The sequence below is a fragment of the Brassica napus genome, chromosome A4 (assembly GCF_020379485.1).
Source record: "Brassica napus cultivar Da-Ae chromosome A4, Da-Ae, whole genome shotgun sequence".
NCBI lineage: Eukaryota > Viridiplantae > Streptophyta > Magnoliopsida > Brassicales > Brassicaceae > Brassica > Brassica napus.
The window spans coordinates 9,091,616-9,108,816 of record NC_063437.1 but is presented as its reverse complement, the minus strand read 5'-3'; positions in this window follow the sequence as shown (position 1 = coordinate 9,108,816).

The following is a 17,201-nucleotide window of genomic DNA, read 5'->3' as shown; positions in this document are numbered from 1 at the left end:
TTTAGTTACTACAACTCAAGTACGTGTAGTCATGGAATTTTCTTTTTAACATTAAAAAATAACCCAATTTTAACTATATAAGTAGTCAAATCAGGGGTTGTTATAAGTTTCTACACATATTCTTTAGTTCACCTTTAGGAATAAGTACTATGGATAATTCTTCATATGTGTGGACGAGTCTTTCTACTGTAAAACAATTACTATCCTTAGAGATTAGACATAAGAATCATGCATGCTATAAGGTTAGAGCGTGGAAAGATCCTTAGACCAACTCCATCAATGGGTTCCTATAGGGTTCTAAACAGTAGCGAATCCAGAAGTGATAATGACTGGGTGCACCAACGTGTAAAATTATAAATTTCAATTGATACATATAAAATTAGTTTGATGCACACAATCTGTTTGATTTAATGCTGTGGTTACACTTGGTCTATGATTCATATCAAACTTGGTCTATGATTAAAACTTGGTCTATGATTAAAACAGTAGCGAATTCTCTGATGCACACAATCTGTTTGATTTAATGCTATCTATTTCCTAATGAAATTCAAAAAAAAATTCTTGCAATTTGATAACAGCATACACAGAGCAAATGGGTGGTAGATGCTCTGTTTGGATCGGTTATGCTTCTACGACATGATGGTACAGTCAAATTGCTCATCCTTTCCCATCTCTGTTTCTCTACTTGCATCATTTAGTCATCTCTCAAAGATACATTTTACTATTATTTCCCCAGTTATGGAGTGGCTTGGAACCAACGAACTCTCTCTTTTCCTTATCGGCCTCATCCTTGCTTTGGCTTCTTACTTTGTAAGTTTTCATGAAAAGTTGTAGCAGAAGCATATAAACGAATTCACTCACTTACTGGTGATAATATGCATGCAGACATGGTTAAGGGTCTCCCAGAAGGTTCACACGACCAATCAAGTGGTGGTGGGTGCGATCGTGGGTTCTGTTTATTCCACCTTATTGTACATAACGTGGAACTCACTTGTTCTCGAAGCTTTTGCCTCATCATTCTCAGTACAAGTAGCTGTCTTTACGGCTGCTGCTGCTGCATCTGCTCTAGGTTTTGCAGTTTATGTGCTACTTAACTGGTTCAAAGATGACGACAGATGACAAAGAAAATATAATAATTCCAGGGTTATAAAACTATTCATTTGTTTCCCATTTCACTCATACTGTTTGAGCTGTCTAGCAATCAACATTACCACTTGCGTTCTTCTTGTAAAGGTTCTTGAAATCAGTTTCATTCAAGTTCTTTGTGTTTTCTGCTGCATGAACTTGAGCTCAAAAAAAAAAAAAAAAAATTTAAGAACCTCAATGAGGTTCTCCCATTGGATGATGAGAAAATTAATTAGACTAACAAAAGTTCTAAACTTTTCAATTCACAAAATTAATTATTAATTTATTTATTAGAGTCCATAAGGGTCTCTAACTAATGGACTTGCTCTTAGATCCCGACTATACCTGCGAGCAGGGACGAATCCAGAAGAATTATTTACTGGGTGTATTATTAGTGATAAAAATAAATATGCATGAAGGAGGCTCGAACTTAGAATATTATGGGGGCACTAACTGATTTTTACCATTTGAGCCATTGAAAATTTTAGTACTTTCACCTGTAAATTTTTTATACCAATAAATATGTTGATGCACATGCTACCACACCTTGTAACGTGGCTTCGTCGTTGCCTATGATGCCTACCCGTCCTAATGTCCTGGTAGTCCATCAGAGATTAACGATCAATGATTTTACTAGAGAAGACCCAAAGGAATGGGATGTGGACATGCTTGAGAATTTTGTTGTTCTAGAGGACATACCTCTTATCTGTAGCTTAGCTATTAGCCAAACCACTTATCGAGATATTTATTATTAGAATTTGATACAACCCTATTCAACAAAAAAAACAAATCAACTGAGGGTTTGGCTTATGGACCTGTTATTAAATGACATGCGCTTGAATTTTTACTTAAAATGTGCTTATGATCATGCTTCAGTTCAAAGAAGAAAGGGCCAACTTGAAAATACAAGCCATGGTCGAATAATATATCAATTTGACGGCAATTCAGAAACCGTCGACAATGCAGAAGGACATGACCAGTGAAGGAATTTTACGAACACAATTTCCAAAATTTAGTCAAAAGTCTTGGTCATTGGTCAAGTCAATATTTTCCTAGTCAAGTCTTCATGGTTTTAAGAGCTTTATAGTTTATAGGTTTGACTAGTATATTTATTTCTATCCACAGCCTATTATATAAAACCAAGTATTGTAATGTTTTATTCATTCAACCTTTTTAATAAAATCTACTTTTAAATTTGTTGAATCCTTCTTTCTTTTTAAACATCGACTGCTGGAAGTTCATTCTCTGCAAGTAGACTCATCCTTGATCGAAAACATAGTTCATTCTCTTGATCAATGGCACATCTACAGAAGTGTTAATCAGTTCATAGATCCTGACTGAAGACCATTCGATCCATCAACCATTCCACCCTCCTTTGATCGATTTCTCGATCAAAAGCCTATCCATCGCCAACCTTCGAGTGCCGATTCCCGGGAGGGATTTCTATTATTCTTGATGAAACCCTAGGAAAGGCCACTCTGCTTTTGGTTGGATCAATTTGGAAAAGGGGTCAGATTGGATAGATTTTGATGATGATATGGATTTGTGGATAGAAGAGGAAGATGGATGATGAACTTTAGTGTAAGATCTGCGGAATGATCAGAAACTTGCGTAGATGTGTCCTTGATCATGAGAATGAACTCACAAGTACGATCAAGGACAAGTTTGCTTGCAGAGAATGAACTCCTAGGAATCGATGTTCAATGATGAACGAAGGATTAATAGTCTGCAGAAAGTTTTTAACAAAAAAAGGTGAATAATTTTATTCATGGCTACTTAGGCCTTTATATAGTCTTACAAGTTGTAGAAACCAAAAGACTTAGCTAAAAACAAAACATAGAAAATTGCAAGCAAAGACTTGACTGAACTATTGTTTTGATGGAATTAATGTTTTGACTGAAACTTGGACTGCCCTTTGGCTTCCCACGACCTTGACTTATTCTGAGGATTTCTTGGTCTTTACTCTATTGTTGCATTCATTCAGGTTTATCCATAAGTGCGGCATCCACCGAGATGCATCCACCGGTTCTGCATCCAAAGAGTTGCATCCACTCACTAAGTTCTTCCTCTTCCAAGTTAGCTTCTGGTTTGATCATGCTTCCATCATCCCCTCCTCCTTTCAAAGGATTTGTCCTCAAATCCAAATCTCATGGATCAAAACGAAATGTGGGTTTAATAGAGATCAAATTCAAATTACCACCTTTGTAGCCCTTGTAGTTTTGTGAGGAATTTTAGCTTGGTCACTCCATGCCCATCTATTACTCTGTCAATCACATGCTGGTTTCTTTGAGCTCCATTTCCAACACGTACTCTCTGGGATGAAATGACCATACCTCAAAATACTGCAGCTCATCCTGGTCGTTTTTGTTGCAACCAAACTTCTGAAACTTATACTGGAATTGTCTTCCGATATATGGCTTCAATTCTTTAAACAAGGGAGCCTTAGCTTTGGCTGTTGGATCCAAGAAAGCTGAATCTCCAAATACAAAATACAGACCTTCTGTTCTGTTTGATTGAACTTTTGATTTTTGAACAGAACTCCAAACCATCCACTCTTTGATTGGATCATTCACACTGATTTTAAGTTCACATAACATTTCTCCTTCCAGCAGTGATACTTCTATTTTAGATTCGCCCATAGATGCACAAAGCCTCCTTTCAAATATTCTACTTCCTTTAGCATCTCAGAACAAAGGTATAACACCCCGACTGCCCACGGATAATAGGCCACCCATGCCCTTTCTCTTGGCCTGTGGGCCCCATCCCGTTCTAACGGTCGGTGCGTTAATTTTCCAAAGGCACGACAGTCTTGTTTACTAACCCTGCAATCACAACGTGACATTTTCCCGTGCTTTGGCCTTACTCGCACGCTATCGCGAATCACTTCCTGATAAATCACCCATCCTTTCACTACTCCAGCTCAAGCACGCTTAACTCTGCTCTGGAGTTCTTAACGGATGTGTGACGGAAAAGGTAAGTCAACTTTGGTGACATAGGTAGCCAGATCAATTCTCTTGAGGCTTTCCATATACCACAACTCGGGATGTTACAATTCAACCTCTCTCAAAGAACGCAACGTCCTCAATGCGCCCCATGACAAGTCTCAAGACGCCTCTCGGATCAGAACTGAGATGGCAAACCAGCTCTGATATACTTAGAACATCCCGACCGCCCACGGCTATTGGGCCACCCATGCCTGCTGTCTCGGCCCGTTGGCCCATCCCGTTCCAATAGTCGGTGGGTTAGTTTTCCAAAGGCACGAAAGTCTTGTTTACTAACAATGCAATCACCACATGACCTTTTTCCGTGCTTTGGCCTCACTCACATGCTATCGCGAATCACTTCCCGATAGGTCACCCATTCTTTCTCTACGCCAGCTCAAGCACACTTAACTCTGTAGTTCTAAATGGATGTGTGACAGAAAAAGTAAGTGAACTTAGGTGACATAAGTAGCCAAATCAATTCTCTTAAGCATTTCCATATATCACAATTCGGGATGTTACAAAAGGATGAATGGATCAGGTTGTGGATAATGAGAATACCTCTTGGACAGTGTATCAACATAATCGATTTTGGTGAGGTTCTAAAACAGATCTTCCTTTGCAGCTTCTTTACTCTTTTTAAGGCATGTTTTCTCAATCGCTTCTGGTTGTGCCTCCTTCGCAGGATCAGATTTCATAATTATCTTTGATAGCACTCCCACAATAGGATCAGTATGGACGATCTTCTCTGGTTGCTATTCCACCAATGGCTCAGAACCCTTTAAAGATTCCTTTTTATGAAATTTCTGGTTTGATGGTGATGTTGGATCTGTCTTCTCTTCCATGGAATTCTATGTTTTTGTGCTAACTGAATCCAAATCAGTAAAGGAACGTCTTGCTCTCATGTCTTTGATTTTCTTCTTAACCATGATGGCATGATTCAGTTTTTTTTTCTAACTTTACAAACCAGTCTTCTTCTGGTATAGCTGCGGGCAAGTGAGACTCTTGTTGTGATGCTGATGGTGTACTTTCTCACGGTTTGGTCTCCTGCCATATTGTTCCTTGACAGCTTCAGGGAAGTCTTTTGGTATATACCTCTTATCCATGATGTTCTGAAGCTCCTCCCAGGTTGTGATTGCTGTTTTTTTCGCAACCAACGTCTTTCCTCTTTTCTGTCCCACCATCTTCTAGCCTTACCGCATAGTCTACTAGTAGCCAGAGATAACCTTTTATTTAAGGCATGCAATTGTTCCAGATACATGTCTCCATGTTTGCAGTCTAAGATAGATATGTTTCAGGACAATTTCCTCCATAAAAAAAACTCTAGGTATAACATATGGACGTGATTTTGAACCCATCAACATAGAATTTCGAAATTAAACCCATACAATAGAGAAAATCAAAACCCAAAAGAACATAGAATCTGAAATAAACCAGAAAATATAAATTAAAATTGAAAGATATTTGAGAAATAAAAACCCCAAACACAAATCGATCTTCAGAGTATTGCTCTGATACCACTTGATGAAACCCTAGGAAAGGCTACTCTGTTTTCGGTTGGATAAATTTGTAAAAGGGATCGGATTGGATAGATTTTGATGATGATATGGATTTGTGGATATAGGTCGAAGATGGATGATGAACTTCAATGTAAGATCTGTGGAATGATCAGGTACTTACGTAGATGTGTCCTTGATCGCGAGAATAAACTCACAAGTAAAATCAAGGACGAGTTTGCTTTCAGAGAACAAATTTCTAGCAATCGATGTTCAACAAAGAATTCACAATCTTCATAGAGTTTTTAACAAAAATGGTGAATGATTAAGTTCATGGCTACTTAGACCTTTTTATAGTCTTAAAAGTTGTAGAAACCAAAAAAAACTTAGCTAAAAACAAGACATAGAAAATTGCAAACAAAGACTTGACTGAATTAATATTTTTGACTAAAACTTGGACTTCCCCTTGGCCTTCCGCGACCTTGACTTATTCTGAAGCTTTTTTGGTCTTTACTTGATTGTTGCATGCATTCAGGTTTATCCACAGGTGTAACATCCACCGACATCCACAGGTCTGCATCATAAGAGTTGCATCCACTCACTAAGTCTTTCTTGTTCCAAGTTAGCTTCTGGTTCGATCATGCCTGCATCGAAACTTAACGAAGAGTGCTCAGTATATTGTTAAGTCTCAATATTGGCTCGTCCGAAATGTTTTAAAGCACAAAACTAAGGTGGTAAACTCTGATCCCAGTATTACCAATCTCCAAATTTTTTTCTTGGAAAATTAAAGCTCCTCATAAGATGCATCATTTTATAGGGAAGCTGGTAACATGACATGTAGATGTAACAAAAAATCTGACGCCTCACAATATGCGATTTGATAACTGTCTTGAATGTGGAAAACTTGATGAATCAGTTAATCATGATATTTTTTAATGTTCGCCAACATTGCTAGCATGGGAATTACCGGCTAAGCCTTCCAATCCGAATATTATTCCGATTCGGTGTTTATACCAATGTAGATAACATATTCTCGGGAAATAAACAGTATTAAAGAATGGATATTTGATGTAAAGAAATATTTGTACACCATATACCAAAAACTAGGATATCACATTTTTAAAAGTAAATAACCAAATAAATTCTAATAAACTTATTACATTCATCTGTCTTTTGATCAAAATTTTCATCTTTTTTTTTTGAAACTGCAAAATTTTCATCATTATATACCAAAAATTAGGATATACACGGTGTGGTGAGTGAGTCCAAGGGCCACCCATTGACTGACTATTCAAGTTTTGATGAAATATCTTCCATGTTAATAATTTAGCACCTTGTCGTTTTACGTCCAACTTGTTCGTGTTTTCTTTCGTCTTTGAAAGCTAGCTACTCGTGAATGGATAGTGGGACATGAAGGCAAAACTGAATATGATTAAGATAAGTATAATTTTCTCTATCATCTTTAAAAAGATCTGACGAGACTAGAGAGTATAGATTTGTCTATTAGACGTATACACTCACAACGATCCATTGAATTAATAAAAAAATCACTCAGTGCTTTTCACCCACTTGTTTTATTTTATCTGATAGCTGTTCTATATATCTTTGACCACACAAAGCTCTAAGTCTTTCTCCTGCTTTTGACCTTTTGGAAGTGTAAAAAGATATCTTGCTCTTATATCTTTATGTCACATGTAAAGTAATGAAAAAGCCTATTAGTTTTATGTGACTATAGGCCGAAAATAGTTAAACTTTTAATAATGATTTATTTAAATATTGATTTAGATTTTTATATGGATTCTTGCTTCATAAAAAAAATTAAAGACTAAAACCGTTAAGTAATCGTTTAAAAGTGTTTTTAATCAACCAAATTTTAATTTGATTATCTTTGGAACAATTGAGTTTTATAAAATTATGTCAAAATAATATTGATATTTTATATTTATATTTAACATATTCAAAAAAATTCAAATATGTACAAAATTTTATGTATAAACTATAATAACTCTATCTAATTTCATTTTGTTGGTATACTAAACCGATCAGAATTTTTAAGTTAACTCAATAAACTATATGTCAATCGTTCAACCGAAGTATTATCTTCTGATTAAACCTACATAAACTCAATTATTTACAAACTAGATTAATCTTGACTAGGCCGATCGCTGCTTGATTTTTCTTCGTATTTGCCACTTCGATATCCTTGTTCATTCCATTTCGAGGCTGTTGACTTTATAGATACATAGTTTTTTTTTTTTTAGTTTCTACGTTGAGTTTCATCCCCAAAGCCACACTCAGCACTAGTTTAAGCGATAAACTATTTTTTAAGCGATAAACTAAGAATATGTGGTGCTACTCTAAGACACGATATTTACCAAAACTAATACATTTGTGACTTGTGAGGAGCATTCAGTGTTTCATTCACAAAAAGGCTTGGAATTAACTGCAGGGGGCATACAAGCTTAGAAAGATAGAACAAAAGAAACATTTATTTCTATAAATAAACATCCCTTTAAGCGACACATAAGACGATACATGGTGTTGATCAAAAAAAAAAAAAAAAAAGACGATACATGGTTTCCTAATAGATGCACAGTACATACCGAATAGGTCTTACAGAGCGCAGAGAGTCGGAACAAAATAAAGTTGTAAATATGGATAGTCGACTTTTGGGTATGCTCTCTCTTCTATGTTCCGCATAGAATAACCATTCGGAGCCATAGAGGAAACTTGAGTTAGGTTAAGTCGAGTCGAAGCGTTTGCATCTGGTGTATGTTGGACAATCACTAAATTTCATACCATTAACAATTCCGGTACATGCACCAGGATTTGGACCACAATTGCTCTTAGCATTCTTTGCTATAAAGGTTATGTACTTCCTATTCCCTGCAAGAGAATCCCAAAGCCCTTTACCTTCATGAACGCCGGTGAGATTTTGACAGCTATACATCTTGTTTCCTGAGGTTGAAACGGCAAGAAGCAGGAGGAGCATGACTATAGACTTCATTTCGTCAACTATTTCTCTTTTATGTTTTGTGCTGTGAAAAAGGATTATGTTTCTGGGAGTGATAAATAAGGGAACCATATAAATAGTAGTAGCGTGATAAATTTTGAGTGGTTAAGAGAACCCTATCGGAGAGACTCCAAATCAGGTTCTAAAAAAACACAAAGTGAGAGGGATTATTGGCAAGTGAATTCTCATAAAGTTTGAAAATTTTAAGAATCTATTGTTAATAGTTTTTGGGTTTCAAAAATCTTATTAGAATCCATTGTTCTTGGTTTAAGAATTTTCAAAATTCATTCAAATCTTTATTATTCAAAAAATTTAGTTATGATTAATTTTCTAATTCTAACTAAATCTAGTGTTATTGAGAGATGAATTATATACATTTTTAAGACTCAACTTTCAAAATATCATATGTGTCCATGTGATTTTCAAAATCCTTGTAATAAAAAACTAGAAAACAAAATAATTATTCTTACCAAATATCTATTGCACCTTAAATACAAATTATATGTTCAAAACTAGAATTTATTACATTTATATACTTTTACATTTTTGAATATATAATTATTTTTAAAAATATTATATTTTAATATAAGTATTAATCATTACATTTACAAAACTTAATAATTTTATTTATTTTTTTAAAAAGTTTCTAACAACATTTTCGATTTTCAAAAAGAAAATTTGAAAAAAAAATATTTTTTTTAAATAGAAAATTATAAAAATTATAAAAATGTGTGAATTTGAAAACATATAATTCAAAATTATATAAAAACAACTTTTTGTTGTAAAAGAATGCGGAATTTGATCTTTATTATTAATGAATCATAAGGTCCCTTTATATATGGATTACAAGATAAAAATAAAAGAAAAGAGTATAAAACCTAATCCAAGAGGAAATAAGAAAACTACTAAAACATAGAAAAGGAAAACATCTATTATTCTAAGTCGGCCAAAGGAGTGGCCGACTCTCTCTCCCTTGGACGCGGCCGCGGCTGGGCCTGGTCGTGGCTGTTGGGCCTTCTCTTCTTGTCTTGATTAATGGCAATCCACTCCATGATTTATAACACTCCCCCTTGGATGCCATAACCATATGGGTTTGTATCATGCACGAGGTTGCCTCATTAAAACCTTTCTAGGAAAACCAAAACCCAAGGTGGGAAAAATGGAAACCGTAGATTAGGAAAAAGAGTACAACGCATGAAACTCCCCCTGATGACTACATCACTGAAGATCCTTCAGCTAGCGCATTCCTATATGATGAACCAGCTTCTTGAACGTTGAGGTTGGCAGAGACTTGGTGAAAAGGTCGGCTGAATTGTCACTTGACCGAACTTGAACCACTTGAACTTCTTTAGCCTTCTGCAGGTCTTGGGTGAAGAAGAATTTGGGCAAGATGTGCTTTGTTCTATCTCCCTTGATGTATCCATCTTTGAGCTCAGCTATGAAAGCTGCATTGTCCTCATAGATGATCGTTGGCTCTTTCTTTTCCTTTCCCACGGCCAGGCCACTCTCTTTCAGGACGTGGCCGGTCATGTTCCTCAACCAGACAAGCTCTCGGCTTGCTTCATACATGGCTATGATCTCGGCATGATTAGAGGATGTGGCCACTAAGGATTGTTTTGTGGACCGCCAACATACTGCAGCCCCACTATGTATAAACACATATCCTGTCTGAGATCTAGCATTGTGTGGGTCAGATAAGTACTCAGCATCTGCATATCCGACCAAACTCTCTCCTGGCCGGTTGGTATAGAACAACCCGAAGTCTTTTGTTCCTTGCAGGTAAAATAGTCTTTTACCTTTTTTATGAAACTTTTTTGGTCATTTTTTAATGTTTTTTTGTGACAAAATCTGTTAAAATGACCATTTAAGAAAATTATTCGATTTTGTATGTACCAATATTATTTTCTTTTTAATTTGAAAGCAAAATATAAATAATCATGCTATATAATTTAGAAAATAAATAGATTCTATATAATTTAGAAAATAAATAGATTCTATATTTATTTTACAAAAAAATGATAGAAAAGAGGTAATACAAATTCATGAAAATCTATATCAATGTAAAAAAATTATGATTAAATTTCATAAGTCAATCTATTTAATTTCAAAAGTTAAAATCTGTCAACTCTCAAATTCACAAACTCTAAACTATTTAATTTCTTGTTTTGGATCAACTAATATAAAGGAGACAAGTGGCTAATAAGAATTTCATGAGTATTTATTACTTCACGAAAACATGTCCATAATGAATTACGAAAAATGGTCGTGTAACTTTACGACGAGCTAACGTACAAAGAAAATCTTCGTAAATTCGATGTAAATTTACAAGTTCGTCATAATATATTTTACGACTTAGGAGAAGATTCGTTGTAAAATGATTGTAAAATAACTACCTAAGGACGAGAAAAATGATATTTTAGGTGGAATCGTGTTAGTAGTGGGCTTTACTTGACAAATATCGTCGTAACTTAGTTTTTATAAAGATGTAAAAGACTTGTAAAATCATTTCGTGCAAACCAGTCGTAAGATGTTTACCCACTAATCTCAAATTTTATATATATATATATATATATATAATATATATATGTCATTCTCTTGAGAATAAAACACACAAACAAAAAAAACAAGAATCCTAAAACGTGAAAAATTTCTGCTGATGACAATATTTACGAGTTACGAAGTTGGATGTGTACAAAACTTCTAACAGGAGAGTGACGAAGAATGTTAGGGTCAAAATGGTAATCTCGAAATCAACGGCTAAGATTGCTACTCATGTAAAACTTTTCCGGAACTATTTCGAGAGAGTGGAAATCTACGAAGATCTAACTTCTTTAAAACAACCTCTGGAAAAGAAACCGACAAAACGAGAAGAAGGGCTTACCAACGTCCCTACCATCCGTCATCACCCGAAGGAAGCTGAGGTTCGATCCAGTCCAACCAGCTCAGCGAGCACGGTCCGTCCCGGCCCGCTCGCCATCCGCTCGCCATATCCGACCCGCTCGCTACTCGCCTTATGGCGAGCGCGGTTCGTCCCGGTCAAATCCGAAACATCAGTACCATGCATTCTCGTTCTGTCCTCGTAGCTCTATCCTCCGAACCATGGCTACACTGTCCCTTGTTTAGTCCGGATTGGAGTTATACTTGAAAACTTACGATAAAAACCACGAAGACTAGTTTTTGCGTAAAAGTTTGAATCTATCGCATGAAACGGCGACTTTTTTTTAGAACACCAGTTGTCTCGACTATACAATTCATTTAAACTCTTTTATAAAACTGACGCTGTATCAAAGGTGGTTTCTCAAAAAAGATCACAAAAACGTTTAAAGACGAAAAAACGGCCCGCAGAAGTCTAAAACGCGGCTAAAAGCCCACTTGTGGTTTTGGACAAGATCAAGCCCAATGATCCTATGATGGTCTACCTTTTTATTTGCAGAAAGGGATTAATGTCAAGTTTCCGAAGATAATTACGAAGAACGGAAAAAATGGGATATTTCCGTGAAGGGATAAACTTGGGCCCAGAGGCAAAAAAGGAAAGAAGCCACCGACCTTAGACACCTATATAAGGAGAGCTGGAGCAAAGAGCGCGGGGATCCGAGATTTTATACCTAGAGAACTATTGTTAGCTTAGAGGACTTAGAATTTAGGTGGTTCGACTAGCGAAGTCATAAAATCTTTTTTTTTTTTACTTTTAATAAAATGCACAATTTTACTTAAAAATACTCATACTTTTCCAAAGGAGTTTTAAATTCTCATTAATGGCATTTTAATCTTTGGTTTTGGACCTAAGTACAAATACAACTCAAACAAATCATGGATTTGAATTATAACAATCAAGATTATTCATTAATTAAATACCAAAATTTAAAATCCCATTAGAATCATTTTATAAAAAGCATTCTGTTATACTCAAATGAAATTTAGTTTTAAATATAGCCAATATATCAAACTTTTAATGGTCATACTTTATTATACACATAACATTCATTAAGAACTATAGTCTTTTTGACCAATCATTATACACAAACGATATTTTTTATCATAAACAAATCAGTAGGAAAACAGTTTTAGCCACATGTGTTTATTCTTTAAAACATAACTAGAACTGGACCTGTACTTTCATGCGGATAAGCTTTTATTTTATAAATATATAATTTTAATATTACTGCAAATTTTTAAATATATAATTTATATTTTAGTGTTATATATCATATAACTCTATAATCTTACTATTTATGTTTATTATTAGACATTATTAATTGTTAGACATTACTTTGTTGTTAATTGTTATTACATATTAATATATTTTCCGAGTTCGATATAATAAATTTATAATATGAAATAATCAAACAGAGCATGTAGTATAAAATGTGTTTTTTTTTTCAATTTCTACAGGTTGCATACAATACCTTTATTGATTATGTTTAATTAATTTACTTAAGCATCTAGCATTTTAGTTTATTTCTGGATTTTATAATTAAATACATTCTTATGTTTAATTAATTTAAAAAAAAATGTAAGATTTTTTTTACCGGTAATTCTAAACAGAAATATTATCTTCTAATATATTTCGAGTTTGGAATAATTTATTTTTGAATTTTTTATTTTTGATCAAAAACATTTCGACAAAATGAATGTTTATTTAAGATAATATAGAGTCTCGATTATGAAAATATTATAGATTACAATAGTAAAGTTTTATTCAAAATATTAGAGCAATATTAAATAAAAATTTAGCATAAAATTTTTATTTATCATTTTATAGCTAAAATTAATTTATAATAATAATATGGCTACTAATTATGAAATTAGTTAATGCAATATTTTATAAGAAAAGTAATGGGTTTGAATTTTTTTATTCTTTTATGGTTCTGAGTATATTGAGAATATTCTTTAGTTAGGATTCAGAAAGTTTGATTTCGTTTTTGTTTCTTATTTGATTTAGTATTTAATTTTTGGTTCTAGGATTTAGCAAGTTGTTGATTTGATATAGTTTAATAGAGTAGATATTAGAGATGATGGAGATATTGTTTGATTTCGTTTTATGATTAAATCTTTTGTGAAATATAATTAACCAACATTATCACGTGTTTTATGCTTAGTTAAATGAGATCATCTTCTTCATCTCCTCTGAATAATGAAGACGTTGATACACGGAATAATGAAAATATTTAAGATAAATTATGGACATGAGATAATTCAGTGTGAGAGGAATAAGCTGGTTGTGATCTAGCTGGAAACCTAAGATCACAATATTGAGATGATTAAATGTGATAGCTAATTCATGAAAGGTGAACTATGAACTATGCTTATTCAATGGTCTGTTAATCCAAGATGATAAGGTAGGCCGGAGAGAAGTCAATAGCATGAGTAAGATGATTCTCTGTGTATGTCAAGGATGATCTACCGTAGATGTTATACATGTTAGCTTATAATCGTTTTAGATGGTATGGAACATTATTTTAGTACGATGTAGAAACCAAGAAATATGAATTGATATGCAGCTTTATTAAAAGTTTATATGTTGTTGTATAACTATTATAGATTTAATTGAGTAGATGATATAATGAAGTTATAAAAATAAATGCATCTATATATTTAGTCACAACTTTGTTCAATAGGTGCCAAAAAAACATGCCAAGGTAATTTTCAAAGAGTTATTTTGGGTTCACCCCCTAGGGTGAACCTCTAGGTTCACCAACCAATAGGATTTCATTATTTCAAATTTGATATCTTTTAGATTAGGAAACAAAATATTGTTAAGATATATTATGTTTTAAAATAAAAAAAGTTAAAAAATTAGAAAAAAATAGTAGTTAGAGAAAAACGAATAAAAAAAAAATTTTATCGTCGTCAGCAAAATACTAAACCCTAAATCCTAATCCCTAAACCCTAAATCATAAACCCTATAAACCCTTGGACAAACTCTAAACCCTTGGATAATTCATACTCTAAATCAAAAACACTAAATCTTAAAACCCAAAACCCTAAATCCTAAACCCTTGAGTGTTTAGTGTTTTTGATTTGAAGTTTAGGATTTATCCAAGGGTTTAAGCTTTACCCAAGGGTTTAGGATTTAGAGTTTAGGGATTAGGGATTAGGATTTAGGGTTTAGTATTTTGCTGAAGACGGTAAAATTATATTTTTTAGTTACTACTTTTTTTAATTTATTTACTTTTACCTTTTTATTTTTAAAAATAATATAATTATAGCTTGAGAAAATATTTTGTTTTCTTTTTTAAAAAATTTCGAATATAAAATAACACATCCTTGGTTGGTGAACCTAAGGTTCACCCTAGAAAGTGAACCCAAGAATAAGTCATTTTCAAATAGGACTCTAATTTAATAGATTAGATTACTCAAAAGTATAATATAACAATACTACAACAATATGACTACAGCCCATTGAGAACGTATCAAACTGGACCACATGATATATCATTTTCTAAGAAATCTGATTCATTTATTTGAGGTCAGTGTTTGTTTCTTTTAAATTTTGCTAGATTCAAATCATTTTTTGTAAAGACTATTTCCAACTTGTTAATAGTGGGGTTTTAGGTTCTTACCTAGTTATATCGGATTCTTAATTAAAAAAAAAAATCATTTAATATGAATCAGATTATATACAGAGCGTTGGATCTACTAGTTTGACCATAGGTCTGGGTCGGATATAAAAACAATGCATGAAACTCAAACATTATAAATGAACAACATTTAAGTTCTTTGTTTTATAATAAAAATTTATAAACTCATGCAAATTTTATCAAACTGGCCAACAAAAAAATATCTCTTCACTTTGAAAGAACGGGTCAAAAATAGTATTAGCATCTAAATCGAATAGGGATAAAATAGTGTAGTGTGATAGTTAAAAATGATAAAGATATATATGAAAAGAGAAACTCATTTTTGATTTAAAATCGATAACCCATATTGTTACTACATTTCAATAATGAGAATATATTGTTCTTCAATATTGAATATTAATACATTTCATTAAATCTATTTCGAAAAAGCAAACATTGAAAAAATGATAAAAACATAATAACTCAATTGTTAAGACTAAAAAAATAGTAGTAGTTTTAAATTAATTATGGATCAATAAGTGAAAAAAAATATGTGCTTTCTAAGCGTTGGTCAAAATCTAGTTATCATGTTTAAACATCTAATCTATTAAAACAGAGTCCAATTTTTATCTACTATAAACAAGTCATACAAGGACCATCTAAAAAACTACTTAATATGACATATTTCATTATTTACATTAATAATAAAGCAAATATAAATATAAATTTATTTTTAAGTATAACAAATTATGTTGAGAAAGAATCTAACAAAATCCTACCAACTTTCTAAATATTTTTATAAAATAACACTTAATTAATTTCGTAAATACTAATATAACTTTATAATCAATGTTAATTAAAACTTTATATAAAACAAGAATATAAAATTCAATACTATTTTATATTTTTTATTTATATTATGTATTATATTTAAAATAGAAAGTATTATATGAATTAAATATGAGTAAATTTATCTATTTTATTTTAAATTTATCTATTTTATTTTTAAATTTATCTATTTTATTTTTAAAATAGTTTCATTTAAATAAATTATCACTCATCATTAAAATGTGTTAAAATTCGTAAACTATATTAATTTTTTTAGAAAATAATTTATAAACATAAATTGATTAACATAGGTTAAACTTTTATATCTATAACTACATGTTATTTTATTTTTTTATTTTGAAACTCTCAACAGTATATGTTTAAAAAAAAAATAATATACAAATATAATAGTTATAACAACCTTTAGTTCATATATTATTTAAAAATATGTTATTAGACAACTATGAAATTTTAATAATTCATTCAAAATATTAATGACAAATCAAATTTAATTATAAATTTAATATTTATATTAATTATAAAAATATTTGAGAGAGAGATATAAAAATCTAACCGAAATTAAAATTATTTATAAAAAATATGTATTAATTAGTAACAAAGCAATTTTGAAAATCGTATAATCTCCCTCTTCAAATATAGTTGTGTGTCATTTCCAAACACTTTTGACAAAATATAAAATTTTAAAAATAAGTATACAAACTTAAAATGATAATGTTTTAAATTTTTCAAAGGTATAATCATAGATAATAAAGAATAACTTCTTGAATGTAAAAAAAAGGAAAAAACAAACTATGCTATAAAAATTAAAGTAATCTAATATTTAAAGTCTTAATTTAATAACAAAAATAAGAAAACTTAATATCATAACATCAAAAAATATTTTATATCAAAAAATGTACTAAAATAATATGATGGATGCTACCATGTATACAATTTACTAATATAATAGATTTATATCACAATATATAACACTAAAATTAAAATTATATACTAAAAATATTTATAATAAATCAAAAGTATACATTCATAAAATGAAAAATATAAAATCTAGTTTTATTAAGCAACTCTCTCATTATTAAATGAAATTCACGTACTTATAAAAACAAAAGACTTTTCTTCTGTATCCAAATATTTGGTTGATAAGAGCAGAGGCAACACTATGGATATTCATAGACTT